A 21917-nucleotide genomic window follows, 5' to 3' on the forward strand; every position below is an offset into this window, starting at 1 on the left:
CTCATGGTTCATGAGTTCCAGCCCCACACCGGGCTCTGCACTGACAGCTCAGAGCCTGGAGCCTGCTTCCGATTCTGTGTCCCCCTCTCTCTGCCCTTCCTCCACTCATTCTCTCTGTCTCTATCTGGGTCTCTCTGTCTCTCTCTCTCTTTCCCTCTCTCAAAAATAAAATAAATATTTAAAAAGATTTTTTTTTAAAAGAAAGTCACTTAGGGAAGTGGTCAGACCAAATCCAAAGTCCTCGCCTTCTCCACACTCTCCCAAATTGCCCTTCTCTGTCCGACCGTCTTCACACAGTGCTCTGCCTTAGGTGGCCTTGGAGACAAGTGCCCCACACTGGAAAGGAAGACACACGCAGTCTGGTACAACTGGCTCCTTCATGACAAGTGCAATGAGCACTAGGGAGCAGAGGGCTCGGGAACGGAGCTCAGGCTCAGCTGTGAGCGAGCCTGGGAGCCAGTGCACCGTCCTGGGTGTTCGCTGTTGGGCTTCGGAGCCTCAGTCTTTCTACCCGTACGTCAGAATCATGCTTATCCCTGAACCTATAAAAATGAGTACAAACAGTAGATGTAAAAGCCTGACTCACGGTAGGTGCTCAACACATGCGTTTGCTAATACTGTTGCTGCGGCCGATTTACATTATTGTGATGCCTTAACCCGTTGCCAATAGCAAGTTCTACAAAACACTGCACGTCATCCCTGCACGTTGGACTAATTTCAGTGGGAAGGGCAGGCAGAGTGTAATTCAGTGTTTATAGGGAAAAAAAAGCTATACTCTAAAGAAATTATTCTATGCAGTTCTTTAAAGTAAAATTAAATCTGGGGTTTCTGGGGAAACAAATCTTCAAGACTGTAGAGCTAGACATTTTATAGATTTGATGAAATAAACTTGCCACCCTATTATGTACTCAAACCGAGGTGAAATTTAGCAAAATGTCTGAAGTAACTTGAGCAAAAATAATGTGGGGAGGCTTTTGTTTTCTGTTTTTTATTAGCTTGGTCTGGGATTTTTGTTGTTGTTGTTGTTTGGGGTTGAGGGCGAGACGCAAGCACAGACTGCAGTTAGAAGATGCTCTTAGCAAGCGAGTGGGTGCTGCCAGCTGTGCACAGTCGTCTGAGAGCAGAGAGAGAGGGAGACACCGAATCCAAAGCAGGCTCCCGGCTCTGAGCTGTCAGCACAGAGCCCGGCACAGGGCTTGAACCCACAAACCGTGAGATTATGACCTGAGCCGAAGTCAGATGTTTAACCGAGCCACCCAGGTGCCCCGCCTCTCCTTATTCTTTCGGGGGTAGTTTTCCTCCGATGTAAAATTAGAACAGGGGCCACCAAATCTCTACTGGGAATACTTCTCTTATTATCTGAGTATCGCTCAGTACTGTGCAGGCTGCTGCTGTTTTGAAGACTCACTCCCCCCGCTGGCAGCACAGGGTCTCACTGCGTATGTGATCTGCAAGTGTCACTGGGGGGCCCCCAGCACACCCCGCCACCCCGTGACCCTGAACGACGCCATGGCCCTGGCCACGTGGACTGCCCCTCTGCGCACTTGAACCTGTGAGCTACACAGCCTGCCGCCGTGGGCCAAGCAGGATGGCAGCCAGCAAGAGTCTGATCTGGGATTGGGCTGCGCTCTGAGGCTGGGTGGTCACCCATCTCAAGAAGGGGAGACCCCCCCCCCAAACCACACCCAAGACTGCAGACTCGTCACGACGCTGAGCTCCGGGCCGGAGGAGAAGCACCGGGAAGCTGAGGACCAAGCGTCGGGGCTGTCCCGGTGACAGCGGGGTGCTCTGGGAGTGTGTTTTGCAGGACGCAGGGAAGGTCAGCCTGGGTGGAAAGGAGGCCAGCACAAAAGGCAAAGTCAGCAGGCAACAAGGAGGCAGAAAATCGTGACCATGGTCAGGAAAGTGAAACCAAAATAATAGAAGAAACTAATATGATGGGGAGAGGGAGACAGAGAAAAGAGAAGAGGGAGGGAAGGAGAGAGGCAGGCAGACTGACAGAAAGACGCAGAGATGGTCTAGGCTGTGTGACCAAACAGCGGGTTCCACAGTCTAGTAAACTGACACATAAAATTACCCATTAAATACACTGTGTGTGAAAATGCCTGAGCCAGACGCAGGGGCCCCCGAGAGCTCTCATTCCCTCTGGCTCCTTATGTTCTTTCTCTGTGTTTCTCTCTCTCTCTCTCTCTGTTTCTGTCTCTGTCTCCCCACCTATCTTTTTTTTACATGTAATTTAAATCAGCAGACTTTGAGTACAGCAGATTATCCTACAAGATGTGGGTGGGCCTCACCCAATCAGTCGAAAGCCTTACGAACAAAGACTGAGCTTCCCCCCTGAGAAGAAGGAACTGCGCCCCAGGACCACAGAGTAGGGGCTCTGCCTGGTTGCCGTGCCCGCAAAGTGCAGGCTGGCCGGCGCCTACGGCTACCTGCACCAGTGCCTGAAAATGAATCTCTCTACACACACACACCCCCAAACCCCCTCACTTGGTTCCGTTTCTCGGGAGAATCCAGACAAATCCAGTACATAAAACATTTTTTCACAGTTGCCCAGTAAGAAAAGTACCCACGACCTTATCTTACTGATAAGAAAGCTTCAAAGGGGGTGTCTCCAGCAGGGGCCCTTGGTGACTACCTCACTGACGTCCCTCAACGTCCTTCATCGGGAAAACAACTGACCTTTATTCAAACCTAGGTCTTTCTCGCATCCCACCCACTGTGTCCGAGGCCTGGCAGGGGCTTCTGCGAGCCCTGTAATCCCACTGCAGACTTTTGAAAACTTTTAGGAATATCGTTTGGCAACACTTGAGCGCAGCGCCAAACAGAATTCCCTCCCACAATTGTGTGTCTCTGGCAAGGACGCGGTCCATTCCTGCTAATGTGGCCTGGCCTGCGGAGTTTAGGAAGGAGCCTTGGACGTGAAGGGTCTCCATCACTTCACGGATGCCAAGACCCAGAAAACGTCCCATCTGGGACGACGACGGACTCGGGCAAAGCGACAGCTGAAAGTGTGAGTCTGTTCCCCCCTCGGGTTCATTCACTGGTCCCTGCTTTGAGTGCTGTGAATTCCTATGTCGGGTCCGTACTTGGCATTTCTCATTCGGGGGCCAGCCTCATTCACACGCCCGGAGGAGCTCTGAGTTGTACAGAACTGCGAAACCATCTCCTCGTGAACTTGGCTCTCCCCTCAGCCCTCCGCCTTACCCCCGAGTGTAGACACCATGCACAGAATTAAAGAGCTTGGACACGTTTGCAGCTCACAGCATCTGTCAGGGGTCTCACAGGAACCTGAAGAGAGGAGGGAGTTAACCACTAACGGAAGTTTAACTTCAACAGCCTTTATTAACCCTGCCAGCGATTCTAACCACTACGCTCAGGATATGGCAATGGGACCCAGTTTCCTCGCCTCTCAAGTACCGCAGAGCTGATATTGAGGAAGGAGAGACTGTTGGTACACCTGTATATGTGTCATGTGGCTTTTGCCACCTACCAATGTAATCAATGTAATCACTTTTTTTTTTCTTGTTGTTGTTGGGTTGTTGTTTTTTTTTTCCTGCCAGGGATAAGTGATTTCTCCTGCTCAGAGCTTTTCTGTCCTTCTAGTTTATTTTAAGTTTATTTATTTTGAGAGAGACAGAGACAGCACAAACGAGGGAAGGGCAGAGAGAGAGAGGCTCCCAAGTCGGCTCTGGGCTGTGCTCTCAGCACAGAGCCCAACAGGGGCTCGAACTCATGAAACTGGGAGATCATGACCTGACCCGAACCCAAAAGCCAGATGCTTAACCGACTGAGCCACCCAGGCGCCCCGAGAGTCCTTTTAACTACCCAGTTATCAGCCGGAACTTTTCTCAGGCGTCCAGAATGAAGAATGTAGGCTGAGGAAGTGAACCAGCCTGGAGCCCTGAAAAGGTCATAGCCTGAGAATCAGGATGTACAATGCAATAAGTCTGTCATTTAACCCCTGCGGATTCCATTCAGCTAATATTTACTGACTCTTTCCTGTGTATTGAGCATCTGTGTGCCAGAGATACAAAGGCAAACAAGCCACCGCCTTGCCTTTAAAAACCCTAAGCTGCACTGTGGCAAACACTTATGTACAAAAACAGCTGCAATCGTGGATGGCCATACCTCAACCAGCCACAGAGGAGTCCACGCCAACCTTTGGCAAATGAACAAGCCGACTCCCAGAATCCTCCGCTGCGGACTGCGCTAGGAGAAGACAGGCAAAGGTGAATTTGCCATTGAGGAGTCCACAGCCAGATGGGGGCGGGGGGAAGGCGAAGGAGGGACAGTGAGGCACTGACTACAAGCCCAGCACAAAGCAGAGAGCATTGAGACAGATGCAAACAAGGTGCCGATTAAAAGGAGGAAAATGTTTGCTTGTAGAGGAATCAGAAAAAAGAAAGAAGAAGAAGGCTTCAGGGCATACGAGCCCCCAAGTGTCCTTTCCCACTCACTGAAGTATGGGTGTCATCCCCATTTTTCAGAGGGTAACGCTGAAGCTCAGTAGGCCCCGCTGGGATGTTAACACAGGTGTTTCTGATTTCAAAGTCCACATTCTTTTTTTTTTTTTTGAAGTCTATTTATTTATTTAGAGGGAGTGTGAGAGAGGGCGTGAGCAGGGGAGAGGAAAGAAGGAATCCCAAGCAGGCTCCATGCTGTCAGTGCAGAGCCCAACACAGTGCTCAATCTCACAAACCGTGAGATCATAACCTGAGCCCCTATCAAGATTCAGATGCTTAACTGACTGCACCACCCAGGGGCCCCCAGAGTCCACATTCTGAACAACCAGGCTTGTTTAGATGCAGTATTTGATGCTCTGCTGGGATGCTCCTCTTAGCTCAAGAGGCAATAGTATTGTTTTGAAGGAGAGGGCTGATCTAATGCAGCAAAAAAGTCCAGCAGCGGTGTGGGAAATGATCCAGAGCTGGGAAAGTTTGGAGATAAGGAGATCTTTGACCTGAATGCTACTGTAATGATATATATGCAAAAGCAATAAAAAGTCTGGACAGAAGCAATCAGCAGTTGAAAAGAAAACAAAAAAAGACACATATGCAAAACATTGTAGACATGAAGTCACAGGGACTCAACTAGCGACTGGATACAGAGAAAGTGGTGAAAATAGGGGGAAAGTGTGTTTGGTCCCTGGGAACCCTCCCTAAATCAGAGGCATTGCCCCCATCTAACCTCCCAGTCCAGAAGCATAAAAGAGTGACTCTTCTGAATTTTTTCTTCACCCTAAAGTATGAATCCCACAAATTCAGATGTCTCTTGGACCCCAGGATATGCACAGCAATCAATTATTATTTCTGTAATGTCCAAGAAATTCAGCCTAAGAAAGCTTATTTTGTGGGGCACCTGAGGGGCTCAGCCGTTAAGCATCTGACTTTGGCTCAGGTCATGATCTCATAGTCAGTAAGTTAGAACCCCGCGTCGGGTGGGGTTGAGCCCCACTTCTGGTGAGCTGCAGACCCACTTCAGGTAGAACACTAGTCCCCGTGAGCCCCACTTCTCTCTCCCTCACTCTCTCTCCCTCTCTCTCACTCGCTCGCTCTTGCTCTCCCTCTCCTCTCTCCCTCCCTCTCTCATTCTTTCCCTGCCCATGCTCACTTGCGCCCTCTCTCTCTCTAAAAATAAAAAAACAGCTTATTTTGTGGAATGCGGATAAGGCAAATTTTCCTTTGTAGAAAGTCTGCCCCAATTACCTATTCCTATCCTAGGTTCTTAATGAATATGTTTTAAATGAATAAATACATAAGCCACGAATAATTTCAACCTCTTTCTCTTTGGAAGGATCTTCTCCATACCTTTCAAATCAGAATTCCAGAATCAGGAGTTGAGAAAAGAAACAGGGGACGTGAGGGCACAGAAGTAGAAGGTCGGCACACAGGACACAAGGTCAGGGACCAGAGAAGAAAGATCTGTCTTCGGATATTTGGTACAGCCTCTGGCACACGCAAGACCTCCACCAATATTTGTTTACTGACACATAAATGAATAAATGAATCTGATCCTCTAAATGGGAAGATCTTAGTAGAACATACTAGAATAGGGGAGTTTTTGTAACCACCAGTCCCATTAACCTAACATGCCAAGGTGATTAATGTTGCTTTTTCCAGAAGTCTTGGCCTGAAAAACTCAACACTGAACACCTGAAGAAAAAAAAAATCCCATTAGCAAAGCTTGCTTTTCACAGTGGGAGACTCCCAACAACCTTGCCAATATCCCTGGGGCCCAATACCTTTCTGACTTTGCAATAACTCCCAAGTTAAACAAATTGCCAAGGAGTTATAAGCTTCTTATGAGCTGGCTGGAGTCCTCCAATGGCTCTGTTGGCTTCACTTTCCCTGCACACATGTTGGTGAGTCCCATCGATAATTCGTGTGCCTGCAAGTTTGCTCTGCAAAGTGGGGAACGCTGGCATTTCTGGGTTCACATCTGCTCTGTGATCTATGATCTACGATCTCCACTCCCTCTCGCCTTCACTTTGAACTGAAGTGCTGTGTTAAGCAACCCCGCTACCCACCACCTAACAAGCTGAGACGTGAGTCTTCATTAGAGTTACAACACTCGCAGTTTATCCCAGGCTAACCAGTAACACCAGTATTCAAACTGCAGTGTGATGATAACCACAATGACCCGGACGGAAAGACCCGGACGGAAAGACCCGGCCGGCCGCCATGATGTCAGGGAACACGCGTGGCCCTGAAGACGGGCAATCACAGAACGATTAAATAGGAGAGGCATTGGAGAGCCCCATGGAGGGCTAAAACAGAGAGCCAGCGTTAGACTGTGGCCCTTACTTCACACAGCAGTAACTGAAATGGAGAACTGGTAGAGACAGGGTACCTTTCACCCAACTGAAGATCAGTCTGATCCACTCTGATAAACATTCACTGTAGAGATTAGTTTCTCCATTTCAGTTAACAGCCCTCATTCACATGTCACTGTCTGATCCCCAATTTCATTTTGAGTTGAGCCACATTTAACTACCATCTCAACTTGCTTCTACCTGGATTCCTACAGAACCTAAGATCTGTGTAATGATCTCATTACACATGAAACGAGAATGTTCTGTCCAGATGTATTTCCCAGTGAAAGCTCCTTGAGAAGAATGACGAGCTAAGTTTTCTGTTTTGTTTTCCTCTGAAAAGCACAAAAGTCTATAGTACACTGGTTCCCACTCTTCTCCTGGGGTGAGACAAGGTTTATGACCAGGGGCCACATGGTTAGTTTCTATTGCTATTGATTTAAACCTCCTTTCAGGGATTAAAAGAATCATTTTATTAACTATAATCCAAGGGTAATGGAGAAAGTCCACAATTTCATCTTTCCTCCTTAGCAGAGTTCTCTTATTTCATCCGGGGTTTTTCCTAGGTGCAGAAGCAAGATCTTTCAGAGGCGGGGCCCTGGGATTGGAAAGATGGAAGAGGAAGAAGGAGAGGGAGGGGAGGGCATGTACCTCCACAAGGTGTGCGTAAGCAAACACCTACACACAAGTGTCCCATATTTAAGACCTCCATCTGAAATGGAGAGTGGACTCAGATTGGAAATGAACATGGCTGTGAACCAAATGCTTCCTGTGAACCATTCTCTCCTCATCCAAAAATGCACTCTTAGTGAAAGAGGACAGCTCCTTGATAACTGCTGTCCCTCATCCGTGCCCTTATTTCTGCACCTTCAAGAAGACAAACAGAACATTGACCTCCTTGGAGTCTATCCATGGCAGGGAGGCCTTCCAAGCTCAGTCTTTCCTAATTCTCTATAATCACTTTATTTTGTTAGCAAAATAAATCTGCCACTCAGCGTTCTCTAGAGGCTTCATTATTTATTCTCCCACATCCAGAAATAGATCTTGATAAAGCAATGTTATTTATAACTACTGTGCACCAGACATCAGCCCAAGCTTTACCCACCTCTCATGGCTTCTTTCTCTAACACGTCTTTTAAATCATTTTATGGACAAGAACTCTATGAATTCCGTCCAATCATTTACTCACCTTAGCGATGTCCGTTTGATGCAAAAGAAGGCAATCTGAAATAAAATGGCTCCGATCACCCAGGAGGAAATTGCTAAGATTTTTGGATTGTAGAGATGGCCTCATCCGTGGACCCCAGGATTTGGCAGGAGTGACTGAGGTCTGATCTCCCCCTGCCCACACTTCATTAGTAAAGCCAGCTCGGTCTCGTATGTCACAGTTTGCCCACCTGACAATAGGTCTGAGTACAAACTTTTGCCTCTTAAAATGAAGAACAGAACAAACCCCAGTCAGACGTTGTCAAACAACTGGTAAAACACGAATGTATCCTATGGATCCTAATCATTACTAGTATTAGTAGGCAATTCTGTGGTTTCCTTCCAAGTGGAAAGGAAAATGAGCTCTTAAAATGAGGTGGGGGTGGTCCCAAAGTAACATAAGATGTCAACTGGGGGATCTGGGGGAGGGGTAGACCAGAACCCTGCATTATGTTTCCAATTTCTCTCTAAACCCAAGATGTTCTTCTAATAAAAAACTTGTTTAAAAGAAGTCAGGTGGGGCCGAGGGGTGAGAAAAATAATCTCGGGGCCACCAGAGCATTGGAGAACCGGTTCAAAACTCCAGTCTTACAGGGCAGATAATAACCAGAGGACGCCCCACGGGAGGTATGCAGAGAGCCCGTCCCTTCGGTAACACAGATGAAGAATCTCTAGATTGCTCTTATCTCTGGAGAACAGAGTCGCCAGCACCTCTGCGGGGCAAGGAATACCCCAATCCCTTTGACCTCGGGAGCGCGTCTCTCTCTCTGGCTGCCCAAGGAGTCTCCTCCGAGGGCCATTCCATTCAAGCATCAGGTGGTTTCCCCAGGTGCACTCTCCCTCCATTCAAGCGTGGTGCTTCCATCAGCCACTCTCTGCCTCCGACAGACCCAGCCTGGGTGTGGAATCCAGTCCTCGAAGTTATAGGGAGCAAAGATCCGTGGTATCTATGAATCTCCTCTGTGTGTGCGGGGAGTGTTTTAATCTGTTATTTAAACTGTAAGGCTTAGTAGGAAGACAGAAAAGAGAATAGAAGAGCTGAAGGCAGTTATATCAGTTCTGTGCAAACAAAGTCAATGTGGCTGGGTGCAAGCCAAGGTTAAATGTGATTGAGTGCTTCTGTATGAGGAAAACAACAACAACAACAACAACAAAAAAGCCCAGACCGAAAAATAGAAAACCGCCACAGTCCTCTGCCAGCCTTCTTAAAATAACTACCATTGCGTTGGATTAAAAGACATTTGCTGAAGATTTGGTGAAGAATTAAGCTTATTTGTTATTCTTTTAAAACAGGAGGCAGAATAAAAGAAAAACTGTTAGTCAACATTGTCTTAGAAGATAAAGCTTTCAAGATAGCAGAGTATCTGGGTCAGTGGGAAGTTTCAGCGAATGTGCCTCTGATTGGCAGCTCTTCAGAATTTCAGCTGCACCCTTAACACTTCCTCCTCTACCCCCACGGCAGGGGCTCAGCAACGTGGTCTGGTCCAGTGTCCCGCTGATGAGAGGTGTCATCTTTCCCCAGTTTAAACGGTCACCTGCCACTCTAGGACTTGGAGACCAGAGGGAAAAAGGAAAGTAGACTTTGGCAGGCAGAGAGAAGAGAACTTCTGAATGTTGCTTTGAAGCTGCATCTGTTGCTTCTTCTTGAAGGGTCCCCAGGAGGAAAAATGATGCTTTCCCATAGAAGCGTCATAGAAGGGACACCAAGTGTGAGCTCTGGACAAAGCAGCCTGATCCGTGGAAGCCAGAGTTCAGGCAGCGAGCCCAGCTCTGGGAAAACAGCTTTTACACCAGGCAAGTCTTGGCGACACTCAGCACAGAGCCCTGACTATTCCTCCTCCAGGAAGACAGAGGCAGGAGAGCAGGGAGAACACAGCGACACCTTCATCCATTGCCTTTACTTCCACCCCATCGCGTCGGATTAAGATCCACGCAGCCTGGGATTGCCTCCCCACAAGGCCAGAAAGATTCCATGCAGACAGCATGAATCTAGGGGCTTCCGGCTGGCCCTTTACATCTCAACGCTTCCAGTGTAGACTCTGTTCCTGAAGGGTAGTTCCCAAGCAGGGTGATCATGGTCCGCCCCCCACCCCCCAAGGGGGACATTTGGCAACATCTGGAAACATTTCTGGTTGTCACAGCTGCTATTGGCACCTGGAGAATAGAACACAGGGAGAAATTCCTCCAGCGCACAGGCTGCCCTCCGCAACCACGAATGATCTGGCCCAAAGGGTGATTTTGCCAAGGTTGAGACACTGCCCTAGAGAAATGAAAGTTCAAGTCTCTACTTTATCCTATAAAAGATTTACTTGAAGTTTTTAAAACTCCACAAAGGAATGTTCCAGTGTTAAAAATCTTCTGTCATCCTGTCTAGGATGGTCACATCAGGATCTTCACGAGCTGCTCAAATAAAAAGACCAGCAGTTAATCACCAATGGCAGAAAGCAGATGTTCTGAATATATGCCGCAACTTCTTTCTCTGGACACTGTTGTCAATGAGCCCACCGACAAACGTGTTGGCCGCCTACCACATGGCCAGCCCAGAGCTTGCTGCGGTAGTGAGTACACAGAGATATAGCATGAAGCTAGAATTAAAATTTTTAATGGCTATTTATATTTTAGAGAGAGAGAAGAGAGACAGAGCACAAGTAGGGGAGAGGCAGAGAGAGAGGTAGATCCCGATTCTGAAGCAGGCTCCAGGCTCTGAGCTGTCAGAAAAGAGCCCGACGTAGGGCTTGAACTCATGAACTGCGAGATCATGACCTGAGCCAAAGTTGGATGCTTAACAGACTGAGCCACCTAGGTGCCCAAGTAGAATTAAAACTAAAAAAGGAACACACTTACAGAAAATTAAACTATGATATAGAAAACATTAACAAGAAAATCTAATAAACTGTACACTTAGCTAAATATTAGAATTAACAAGTTTTTATGTTATACCTAACCATTTGAAGGAAATTAAAAGTTTAATGACAAGTAATAATTTCAATAACTACCAATTAATTTGCTTGCTTTGCAAACCAGGGAATGTCCATTAGCATTATTTTCAATTTTCAAAGTTAGTAAGTGGGATCCTTTCTTCAAAGCCCCTCGAAGGCCCCTGAAAGATTAAACTGGCCCAGCTTTACTTACCTAACGGAATAAATAAACAAGCAAATAAATAAATAAGTTATAGCTTATAGCTCCAGGACAACTTTCAGGAAAGAAATTATGAGAAGGAAACTATTCAGAAAAGGAATTTATCAAATTTAGGATAAATCAACTCACATCATTCTTCACAAAACCAAAGATTTGTAATTATTCTAGAAAGTAGCACAGAACTAGGTGGCAAAGGGAAAGTCTTTTTCAATATAGATACACGAAACCTTTAGCTTAATTTTGCTCAACAGTGAAAAAGAAACGTCGAATCATCTGAATTCAAAAAGAACTCAAAAATAAAAATTAGATACGTAAGAGAAAATCCACTGGACTGAAAAAAAAGGAACTTCCGCAGGCCTAACAAATGTGTGGGGCGCCCTAAACACTAAGGGAGAGCAGCGTTTAAAAACTTGCATCTGACCGTTCTTCCTTGACGCTTCTACCCCGACGTTGTCACTGCTCAACCCGGTCAGAGGCAAGAATTTTACAGCAAATAGTCTTCAGTCAGAAGAAATGAAGCTGTTCGTTTCTCGTGGCTCCTGGGACATAAGGTAGCCGGGCTGGGGGGGGGACCTGGCTTGTGGTTCCTCCTTTGGTCTGACATTCAGGAGTTAAGTGACAGGTGACAGACCAAATGTGAGAAGTTCCAGGAGCCATGCAACAGTGTTGGACTAATGAAGGGTTTGGGATTTGTTTGTTTGTTCATTTGTGTGTATGTGTGTGTTTCTTTGTTTTTTTGTCCACCACCCATGCTTCCCCATTTATCAAGAAGGAGAAGAATAAAAACTTGAGGGAATGGAACTAGAGGGAGGAAGCCCTTTACCTAAGTCAGCACCCATCCTGTGGCCTCTTTGTTCATGGCTGGTCCAAGTTGAGAAGGTGGGTGCTTCATACGGCATCCCTGCCAAAGGGGCATCTCACAGCTCCTGCGTGTCAGCAGCTCTGTGCTGCCTGGTGCTAAGCCACCCCCTGTTTGCACACTTACCCTCTTCTTGAGAACAAGGACAATACCTGGCATGACCTCAAACACACTGAGCAGCAGAACTCAGCAACGGCCTTCTTCCAGATACACTTGAAAAAGGTAGAGCCACAAAAAGAAGGTGGGCATCTGGTCTACCGTGAGTCTGCCTAGAGCCAGCTACCCCAGGCGACGGTGGCCTTGCAGAGAAAACTGCCGGCACAAGGGATTAGGACGCAGGGGCTTGTCCGTTTCAACAGACCGCACCTCGTAGGAGTGAGCAAACTCAAACAAGAGTAGTAGAGGTCTGGTTAAAAAATTACAGAGAGAGAGGTCCAGAAGGCATTTACTTTGACTTAAAAACAAAACGAATTTCATTTTTAAAACAGTTTTTTTTTTTTTTAATTTATTTATTTCTAGGAGAGAGAGCGAGAGCGTGAGCAGGGGAGGGTCAGAGAGAGAGGGAGATACAGACTCTGAAACAGGCTCCAGGCTCTGAGCTAGCTGTCAGCACAGACCCCGATGCAGGGCTCGAACCCACGAACCGCTTCATCATGACCTGAGCTGATGTCGGACGCTTAACCGACTAAGCTACCCAGGGCCCCTAAAACAGTTTTTAAGTTTATTTATTTATTTTTGAGGGAGAAAGAGAGGGAGGGAGGGAGGGAGAACAAGTGGGAAAGGGACAGAAACAAAGCGAGAGCAAGAATCCCAAGCAGGCTCTGCACCATCAGCGCGGAGCCCAAGGCAGAGCTCAGTCTCACACACCCTGAGACCATGACCTGAGCCGAAACCATGAGTCCGACACTTAACCAACTGAACCACCCAGGCGCTCCTAAAACAAAACGAATTTTAAAAATATATGCATATAGACAGATACATAAAATCCTTTCTAGAATTTGACGATTACAAAAAAAATAACTGCAGGGGCACCTGGGTGGCTTAGTCGGTTAAGCGTCCGACTTTCGCTTAGGTCATGATCTCGCGGTTCGTGGGTTCGAGCCCTGCATCGGGCTCTGTGCTGACTGCCAGCTCGGAGCCTGGAGCCTGTTTCAGAGTCTGTGACTCCCTCTTTCTCTGACCCTCCCCTGCTCACGCTGTCTCTCTCTCTCTCTCTCCTAGAAATAAATAAAACATTAAAAAAAGAAACTGTATCAAAAAATAAATAGCTGCAAAAAAAATTACTTGTTGATTTTTTAAAGGTTTTGACAGCTAGCTCCCTTCTAAGACTGCAATAGTTTAATAGCAATCAAATAAGTACTTCAGGACCACATGGGTTTCCTAGACCATCTAGAACTCAGAGGTCTCAACGCTGGAAGGCATGGCCCAGGAAGAGTTCATGGGAAAAGCTGGACTTGAGCTGGGTTGGAAACTTCACAACCAAAAATACACTTTTCATTTTTTTTTTGGTTTTGTTTCTTCGTTTGCTTAATTGATGATGGTCCTCTCAAATGTCACCATCATCTCTGTCCTTCCCCAGAGTCTGGCAAAGTGATCTCAGATTTCCCATTCGGGCCTCAGATTTCGCCCTCAACATAACACCTCTTACTGCTGCACCGTTCTCGGTGGGCTGCTGCCTGGTTGCATCTGTGCCTCTTTGACTAACAGGATGCGTTTGCATGGTTGATGCTCCTATCTGGCCAGTTCTGATGCCAACAGACACCTGCTTTGGCAAAATCACCCATCAGGTGAAGAAGCACAGGTGGTGGCCTTCACAGTAATACCTTTAACTACTATAACTTCCCACTTACGAAAATGTTATATAATATAGACTGGTTAATATACACAGAGAAGAGGGAGACACTTTGACCCACATAGAGAATCAGATACGTAAACCTTGATCTGCACTTGAACCTCCCCCAAAACCAGCCAGCTGCCACCTCCAGACATCTATTACTCCTTGTTTAACACTGATAAGCATCATAATATTCTTTGTAACATTTCAAAATGTGCTGACGAGAAAGCGCACTGCATTATGGCCTTGAAGGGCCCTGGATGGGTGGTCCTACGGTCAGCGTTGTTACTCAACTCACAGAGAGAAACTGAGGCACGCAGAGTCTGAGGAAGGGAATCTGCTTGGGAGGCCACTGAACAGTATCTTCTATTGAACATACGAGTTCTTTTCTCAACATCCCAAATCAGTGGCGTGATAGACAATCCACTAGATCCCCGACAATGGTAGGGAATTCACAGCCAAGTACAGCCTAGTCCGTGTGCAGACGGTACTAACAAGTATGAGTCGTTTCCATTATCAAGCTAATATTGGCTTTTCTGATATTTTTATCAATCATAGGTTTAGCCTCTGGAAACACTCAGGATTCTGGGCTCCAAGTAGAAGTTCAATCTCCACGTACAGCTACACCCAGCATCAATACATGTCCATTGGGAACGAGGAGTTTCCTTGGATCCCAGTCCTACCAGGAACAGACTCTTGTTGAAACCTGTTAAGAATTACTGTTCAAAGCAAATCGCAGTTACTTACAACTTATAAGCAATATTTTGTTTAGCGATAAGAACAAAGCTGAGTGCAAGAGCGGTGTTAAAAAAAAAAAGCAGAAAAAATAGACTGATTACATATAATCACATATGTTGAACTATTTCTAGCCTAGATATAATCTTAATATAATGAGTATTGTTAGGAGAGATAAAGATAACAATAATAACAATAATTTTATTTATAAACCATTTTCCAGCCAATGTGCTCGGGGCATTGCATGATCATATACAGTGATTAAAACACTATTAAAAAAACATCAAATGAATTAAACACAAGCTATTCTTCAGATATAAAATGAAGTGACACTAAGGAATAAGGGGCTAATATTAGAAGTAAAGAAAATGACACCAGGTAACAGGAAAATCGCAGACTGATGAGCATTTTGTCCACTCTGGTTACTCTGAAAACTAATCTTTTAAGTCCTCCTTCTACTGGATTGGTATCCTGAGTGTCTACTTGCTCTTTAGTTCCCTCTCTATATATTAAAATTTCTCTCCTTCCTTGGGTAAAGATCTAATTTTATGTCCCTTCAGTCCAATCCACATGACAAATGGACTGGTCTAAAAAACCCAGCCAAATAAAAACAAAGCCAGAAGACTCATCAAAGCGATTTCTCTAAGATTGCTGTTGCCTTGTGTTCATGACGTATTTTGGCCATGTCACCAATGACACTGAAAAAAGAAAGCATGGTCAATGCCCGAGCATAAAGGCCACACAACTGTAATTTCCAATGTCTTCGCCATCGTGCCATATTCTTGATCTGAGTTTGGCAATAACCACTGACTCCCTCCTCCCTTCAGAGAAGATGAGGATGGTGTGAAAAACGCTGTTGGTTACCTACACCACAACCATTTCCTCCCCCTCCCCCGCCTTTCTTCCTTGCTAACAGAACACTATTTTTGTTCAAAGCACCAGGGGTCATACGCTTGTGGAAAATGGGCCCCTCCCCAACTCTGGGGAGAAAGTTGCTGAATCCAAGATATCAATGCCAAATGCAATCCCCTTTGCCAGCAACAGGCTTGGTGTCAGCTATGTAATGAAACTCTGGCCGAGAGACACACACAAAGTCTGATAGGAACTTTTCAGGAGAGCTCTTTCTCCCTGGGGTGCCTCAGGCTACCTGCAAGTGGGATCTGCAGAACCAAAAAGCAGCTATCCTGGGACCACGAGACGCAGAACTCAAAGATGAAGTCAGCACCCTAGGGTCAGTGGAATACAAATGTAGAAAGACACTGGGTCCCCGAAGAATGTATCAAAGAAACCATACCATCACCCTAAACGGCATCTCTTCTTATATAAGATAATGTTTCCTCTTTGTTGAAATCTATTTTAACTGAGTGTTCTTTCATTTGCAGCTAAAAACCCTCTAATCAACTCAAAAGGCATCTCCTTTAATAGAATTGAAATGAATTGCATTGGGGATTTGTATGTTTAGGAAACTCTTTTATACAAGTGAGAACATTTGGAATCTTTTAAGTCAATTAGAATATCACTTAAGTAACCTTTGAGCCTCTATTATCTTCCAAGCATATTAATACATATCTCACCTTTTTTAAATTCCTATAATTCCATGTAAGATAGCTATCATTCTTTTTTTAGATAAGGAGAACCAGAGAAGTCAAGTAACTTACTTAAGATCACACAGTTTGAAGCATTCGAAACAGGATTTGAAGTCAGATTTCTGAGTCGAAGGCCAGATTTCTTACCATTCCACTGAGCTGCATTAACGGGAGTCTTTTCTTCTAATGTTCATAATAATGCTTATTGTAGGTGATATCCAAGGTTAGATTTTTTTTTAAAAAGGAGTTAATAAAGCACTGGATTCTCATTCCTGGCTGTGCTCGGGACTGAATCCTGACGGCCTCGGGTCACTACAGACTGTCCTGGGATTCATTCCGGACCCTCAGATGAAGTACTGTGCTGATGACAAAGTTTTTTCTTGGTAGGGTTGCACCCCAAATCATGGCACCTCCATCCTTGCTCACGCCAAAACCCTGGGCGTCATCCTGGGATACTTCTCCTTCCCTCCCCCACCTCACGTGATCAGGCAAGAAACTGTGACTTAACTTTCTCAATAAGCTTAGAATGTGATCTTTTCTCACCACGTCCGGCATGAACAACGCAGATTCAGATTATGGCAAAGAGCTGGAATGAGGCTGACGAAGGTCTGCAGGGGTACTGCAAAATTCAGAGAGGCATTCAGTCCCAGGGCCATTTACGTGGCCCTCTGTGAGTCTTTCTTCAAGTACCTCCACTGAGGGGGGCCACGGTGGGGCATCCCTTACTCACCCTAGCCACTGCCTAGCGTTGCAGTACCTGCAGAGCTCTTCCCACACCCCTCCTTGCCCCTTGACAGTCCATTCTCAACATGGCAGCCAGAGAGATCCTTAATAAATGCGAAGCAAGTCACACCGAACCCTCTGGACCACGGGCCTTTTTGCAGATTCCATAACATAGCACTCACACTCCTCCGTTAGGACCTTTATTCTAGATCCTGTCCCTCCCAGAACGCTTCTCCCAAACACCTGCTTTGGCTACTTCCCTCACCGATTTCAACTCTTTGCCCAAGTTTCACCTTTGACCTTAGCCTACCAGAACACCTCCGCAGCCTTCCATTGCCCTATGCAGCTCTTTCCATAGCACTTGTCACTTCCTAGCTTGACTTTTTGGGTGTATACCTTAGCGCCCACCTTCCCTCTCAAATGGAAACTGTGAGCATGCAGGAATTCTTTTGTGCTTTGTTCTCTAGCCCATCCCCAGTGCCAAAGCTCTGAGCACACAGAACGTGCTCCAGTAAATATCTGTTGAACGTGCTAACGAATGCAGCAGTCTAAGAAGTGACCAGGAGTGCGGGAAATGAGGATGAAGAGGTGACTGAATCACTTTAGTGACCCATGGGTCATTGTATGAGTTTGGAGATTTATTCCAAGCACACGGTCATTGGGCTCAGTATCTTGGGTGGGTTTCAAATAGGAATGATGGATTCTGATTTATGAGTTTTTAAATATTTATTTATTTATTTATTTATTTTGAGAGAGAGAGAGACCACGTGCGTGCAAAAGTGGAGGAGGGGCAGAGAGAGAGGGAGAGAGAGAGAATCCCAAGCAGGCTCCACGGTGTCAGCACAGAGCTCAATGTGGGGCTCCATCTCAACGATTGTGAGATCATGACCTGAGCCAAACTCAAGAGTTGGACCCTTAACCAACTGAGCCAGCCAGGCGCCCCAATGTTTTAGTGTCATTTCCCTGTTATGTGGGAATGAACGAGAGTGAAAAGGGGACAAAAGTTAGGGAGACAAATATTTTAGTAAAGCAACATCTGATATACTCACATCAGAGTGAAGCAGGAACAAGTGGAAGAAATGGATGGATATTTTAAAAGTTGAGCCAACAGAATTGATGGTAAATTGGAAGCAGGCATCGCCTTTGAAGACAGGAATGCCGATACGGTCAAAAATGGTAGGCGGTTCATTGGAGAGAAGGGGCAGAGAAAGTTGCAAGGAAGGTGAAACCCAAAGAGATGTTTTTTAAATGCTAATTTTGAGATGCCTTTTAGCTACCCAAGGAGAACTATCAGAAAGTGGTTGAAGAAGCCTGGTGGATGGGGGAGAGGCCAAAGCTGGGGCTCAAGGACCTTGGGTCATGGGCATCAGGAAGCCATGCATCTGGGTGAGATCACCTGAGAAAGCCTGCTCACAGAGAAGACGGCACAGAAGTGAAGGTATGAAATGGAAATGACATCTGGAAGACTTCCCTCGTGGGAGGCTTTCCACTCCTTCAAATCCTTGGATTTCACCTACTTTCAGAAATCCGCATTTCTGGAGCCCCCTTCTGCGTATTTGCAGTCATTTCTAATTTCCTTCCTTGACCGTTATTTCCTCCAACACATTCACTAATCCTCAGACTTGGCTTTCTAGACCCAAAACCATCTTCAAAAGTCTTTCAACTCCGTCAATGTGTCAGTTAATTCATTATGACACATACGTTAAAACAATTACATAAATTAAATAGGATTTATTTCCCAAACTCAAAGTTGTTTCTTTATCTCCTCTTCTCCCTGACTGAAGACAACGGTATTTGTGCAAGTGAGAGACAAGGAAAATCATCAGTCACTAACGCTTCTCAAAAATATGCTGGGTGCCTGATATTTCACTGGCACAGACTGTATTTTAGCCTCACATCACCGAGGTGGCCCAAAATCCTATTCCTAGAACAACCTAGAGGGCTTTGGTGACCTTCGGGTAGTTTGTGTCAAACCAAGAGAAGGAAGATGGAGGTGGAGAAGAAGGTTAATTATTCAAGGAGAAGACAGAACTGTCAACTGGATATCCCTGGAGGCTCTTTCTAATGACGTGGCCTATCTGCCTGAGGCCACTGATCCTCAGCTGGGCATGGAAATTATGGGTGGAAACAGAATCACAGGCTAAGAAATCACATTTCACCTTATTTATTCATTGAACTTACCACACATGGCAAGCTCTTGTCAGGGTAAGCTTAGAACTGTGCCCAGAACAAAGCTCTCAGCCCCTGAGCTCAAACACTATGTCCCCCCTTCTCGTGACAGAGCTACAGCAGACCGTCCCTGGGCTCTTCTCTAGTAGCGTGGCTCTTACGGCGAAGACTAGGTCATCTGCTTCTAAAGGGCCTTTCCACTGTTTGTTTTCTTGTGCTCTTATCACAAAGGTGGATGGTACTAGATATGTTTCTTTTTAGCAAGAATGAGGTAAGCAGAGGTCAACCCAGTGTCAACCAGAGATGTAGAAAAGCAGATATAGTTACAGTGCAAACCTGCCGGCCTGAAGTAAAACAAAAGAATTCTTTCAGTCACACTTCAAAACCAATTGAAACCATAGTGATGATCTGGGGGACGCTTTGTAGACAGAAGTCAAGCCCAAGCCTTCACGCTCAAGGGCCCCTTGTGCTGAGCTGACAGAAGGAGGAGACGTCTCAGGCGACCACTTCACTTCCCCTTTGTTGCCCTGCCTCTCCTTTTTTTAAAGTAGCCTGCACACCCAGCTTGGGGCTCGAACTCACAACCCTGAGATCATGATCTGAACTGAGACCAAGAGTCGAATATTCAGCTGAGCCACCCCAGAGCCACAATTCCCTGTCTTTTAAATCTCAGTACCTTGGGGCACCTGGGTGGCTCAGTTGATTAATCGTCCAACTTCGGCTCAGGTCATGATCTCAAGGTTTGTGTGTTTGAGCCCTGCGTCGTGCTCTGTGCTGACAGCTCAGAGCCCAGGGCCTGCTTCAGATTCTGTGTCTCCCTCTCTCTCTGCCCCTCCCCTGCTCGTGCTCTCTCTGTCTCTGTCTCTCTCTCTCAAAAATAAATAAGCATTTAAAAAAATTAAATCTCACTGTCTCAACATCGATGCATTTCCAAACTCCACTTAAAAGGCACCTAGCCCCAAAAGAATCTCTCATTTTGTTCTCATTCTTCTTTCCACACTTTGATTTGGGCTAAAGCTACTGTCTCTAACTCTTCTCCTTTTTCTGTTTTGTTTTCTTTTATTCCTTTCTCCCCACAGGCCCCGAGTCCTTCTAATTATCTTTTACCCGGCTCAGGCCCCATCATGTTCTTTCCCTCCCACCACCCACCCTGTCCCTTCCCTCTCCGCCCGGTGATTCTTCCTCCTCTGTTATATATTTTATTTTGCTCTCACCCTCACTGCCTGTCTTCAAGCCTCTGCTTCTTTGTCTGGGCAAAGTGACCCTGAAGAAATCAAATCATCCATCAGCCTTTGAGTCATAACATGATAAAAACAAAAGTGCTATATTAGGTACTCTAAGAAACAGTGTAATCCAACCTCTGTTCAGGGGCCCCTTCCAGTCTCTCTCAGGTTGGTACTGGTCTACAACGTCTGCCGCCCAAAGCACTTACCTTCTATGCTCTCAGAATATGATGAACTCACCATCGACAGATTGACTTACAGCCCCACTGGATGCAATCAACATAATTTGTTTTTTACTTCAGGGTTACAATTAATGGATGGAAATATATAAATAAAAATTATTATTCCCTGAATTATTTTATAAATACACTTTACAAACCTCGAGAGATTCTGGATAGTTTGCCATTTGAATAAAGAAGTGCTAGTCCAATAAATGGAGCTTTAATGCCCCAGGTCGGAGAGAGTAGATGCAAAAGTAGCCATGATGGTTACCATGATTGTGTCATGACTGTGATTTTCACCTGAGACTCCTTTTTTGTTTTTAATTTTTATTTTTTTTATTTTTATATGTTTTATTTATTTCTGAGAGAGAGAGAAAGAGACAGTGTGAGCAGGGGAGGTCAGAAAGAGAGGGAGATACAGAATCTGAAACAGGCTCTAGGCTCTGAGCTAGCTGTCAGCCCAGAGCCCAACACAGGACCTGAACCCACAAACCATGAGATCATGACCTGAGCCGAAGTCAGACACTTAACCGACTGAGCCACCCAGGTGCCCCTCACCTGAGACTCCTATTTGTCCTTCTAATTTGTCCTTAAGCAAAATCATTTTTAAGACAAAAGCCCCAGGCTGATAAGTTATCTACAAACTCAGGCCATTGTAGGGCACATAAAAGACACCTAATAAATGTTGACTAGATAAATAAATCCCAACATCTCGTTATTTTTGAGAAGAGTAAATGCACCAAGAAATATAAAAGCACTTTGGGACACCTGGGTGGCTCAGTCGGTTAAACGCCTGACCCTTAATTTCAGCTCAGGTCATGATGTCTCAGTTCATGGGATCAGGTCCCATGTTGGGCTATGCTGACAGTGCAGAGCCTGCTTCGGATTCTCTCCCTCCCTTCTCTATCTGCCCCTCCCCTACTTGTGTGCCCTCTCTCTCTCTCTCTCTCTCTCTCTCTCTCGCATGCACATGCGCACATTTAAAATAAATAAATATTTAAAATTTTTCTAGGGGCGCCTGGGTGGCTCAGTCAGTTAAGCATCTGACTTCGGCTCAGGTCATGATCTCACGGTTCGTGGGTTCGAGCTCCGCGTTGGGCTCTGTGCTAACAGCCAGCTCAGAGCCTGGAGCCTGTTTCGGATTCTGTGTCTCCCTCTCTCTCTGACCCTCTCCTGCTCACACTGTCTCTGTCTCTGTCTCTCTCTCTCTCAGAAATAAATAAACCATTAAAAAATAATAATAAAATAATGAAAAAAATAAAAATTTTCTAAGAGAAATGTAAAAGTACCTTGTAAACTATAAAACAATATGCAAATGGATTATTATTAAGACACACTAAGTACTCCTTCAACATGGTGACTAAGCACATAGAGAACTAAGTAAGATTCAAATCAAACGTATGACAGTT

The 21917-nt window shown here is 45.7% G+C and overlaps 1 long non-coding RNA gene across 2 annotated transcripts in view; it reads right to left on the minus strand.

The window, feature by feature from the left end:
• Positions 1–7418: 7418 nt before the first annotated feature.
• The window catches only part of LOC120243346, a 34501-nt gene continuing 20002 nt past the window's right edge, over positions 7419–21917 (minus strand). Inside the window, exons 1-3 of one of the 2 annotated variants that reach the window (XR_005531277.1) lie at positions 11580–11964; positions 11017–11152; positions 7419–10420 (exon numbers count right to left, since the gene is read on the minus strand). This is a non-coding gene — a long non-coding RNA (uncharacterized LOC120243346). Of the gene's footprint in view, positions 10421–11016; positions 11153–11579; positions 11965–21917 lie in introns of those variants that run through there. The other variant, XR_005531276.1, reaches the window with a different exon arrangement.

Source organism: Hyaena hyaena, unplaced genomic scaffold (assembly GCF_003009895.1).
Source record: "Hyaena hyaena isolate Hyena2069 unplaced genomic scaffold, ASM300989v1 scaffold_338, whole genome shotgun sequence".
Classification (NCBI taxonomy): Eukaryota; Metazoa; Chordata; class Mammalia; order Carnivora; family Hyaenidae; genus Hyaena; species Hyaena hyaena.